We start from the raw sequence: 1963 nt of genomic DNA, 5'->3' as shown, positions 1-1963 counted from the left end.
CCCCCCAAAAAAAAACAAAAACAATCCATCTGCTTCTGCCTCCTGGCTATGCAAAGTGCTCCAGGGCAGCAGCTAGGGGGCAGGGCTGAGAGCACCTGCTGTACCTGGCCTAAAGGCAGTCATCTGTGCAATGGCTCTGCCCTGCCAGCAGAGGGAGTTGGCAAGGAAAAGGCCTCCACTCCTGCAGGCACAATGTGCAGAGGCTGGAGCACCACATGGTCCAGCCCCAGGCAGCATGGACCATGGGGTGGGTGGATGGGAGAGGGAAAGCCCCCTTCCTTCCAGCAGTGGGAAAGAATTCAACAGCAGGTTCAGAGCCCTGCCCTAGGCTCTCCAGGTCACCTGGATGCTCAGAAAGTTCAACCAGGATACAGCTAAGCTTTGCCAGGCGACAGCAGCACCTGGCTGTGCTCCTGGAGGACAGGGCAGGGGGCAAGAACTGCACCCAGGCTGGTCCAGTCATTGCCTCCAACAGTTGCAGCCAGGAGGAATTCCTGTAGGCCACTGGGGGACAGGCAGCCAGACCTGTAACCCAGTTGCCATGTAGCCTGCTGGCTGTGCACTAAGCTCTCTGTACAGCAGCTTTCTTTGCAAGGGCAGTTTTCTAGCACTTTGGGGGGGGGGGGGGGAAAAGAACAGTGCAGCTCTAGTGGGGGACACCACAGTGGATTGAGAGCTCAGCTCCATTTGAGTTGGTGTTTAAAGCTGCACCCAGCTAATCCTGGTACATTAGAACATGGAACACTGCACGAGGAAGATCTGATGAGCAGGAAACCAGCCGCACATTTTAGTCTTTAGCCTCTTGCCTGCAGTTGTCAGACACAGCCCTCACCCAGACTTTGCTCCACAACTCCTCACTGGCAGCTGCTTTCCAGAGAGCTAAGTTCTTCCCTCCAGCCCACTGTTCTTAATACAAATCTCTTCCCCCCCCACCCCCATTTCCCAGAAGGGGAGACGGTAGAGCCATGGGGAGCTCTCCTCCCACCCCACTTTTGTCATTCTTCCTGTGGAAGGCAAGTTCTCACTCCCTCAGGCAAAGCCATACCTTGACCAGTTGGGATACCCGTTCTCTACACCTCTGTGACATACATCAGTGTAAGATAGCTCCTGGATGTAGTCTGTCTGTACGGTTCTACCACTGCTAGATGAGTAATGACACCACCGATTTCAATTAAAGACCATTTTGTATGCAAAGTGCTGGCAGGCGTGTTATTGATGCAGCAGGGGCTGGGAAGGATGGTACCCCACGGGCCCACAAATCTCCTTGTGCCACAGTGGGCAGCTGAAGTAGGGGCTAGCAACCTGGGCATCAGAGGCTACCAAGCTCTTTTCAGTAAGGCTGAAGACAGAAGTCCCAGAGCTTTGGCATTTTAGCCCTGTGTTTTGCTGGGGCAGGCCAGTCTAGCACTGTTCTTGGGGTGAAGGGGTGTGTGGTAAGGCCTGTGCCCTTAGCCCCAAAAAGGATAGATTCCCTCCCAGAATCTGACAGCACAAGGCTGTTCTAACTGGAGCTGGGCCCAGGCCACACCCCACCATTTAAAACCAATGTTTGGGAGAGTAAACCTGTCAGGAAGCCTTGCCCTCAAGGGGAAGGGAGTGAGCATGCAGTGTATGGTCTAGCCCTGGATGGGATTCTTTAGCAATTGGTTTAGCTGGGCCTTGCCTTTGGGTCTCACCCCCAGCCATCTAGCTATGGATTAAATAAGCACTGAATGTAGGGTTCACTCCTACCTCTGGGACTGGTGCTATCAGATCCGATCCTCCTACCCCTTGAGGCAGAGATCTGCCAGGTAAGCTGAAAGGAGCGAATGTCAGTGGGAGTGCATAACTCCTTCTGGCTTCCGACATGACAGCACAGGACTCTGCCGTGGGAATGAATCATTTAGTCAAATGGCCCAACAAAAGACAGTCAGACACAGGAAATCAATTAACAAAAATCATCCAGTTTCTATTCACAAGGAAA

This window comes from Trachemys scripta, chromosome 16 (assembly GCF_013100865.1).
Source record: "Trachemys scripta elegans isolate TJP31775 chromosome 16, CAS_Tse_1.0, whole genome shotgun sequence".
In the NCBI taxonomy this organism is placed as follows: domain Eukaryota; kingdom Metazoa; phylum Chordata; order Testudines; family Emydidae; genus Trachemys; species Trachemys scripta.
The sequence above is the reverse complement of the archived record's forward strand: the minus strand, read 5'-3'. Positions refer to the sequence as shown.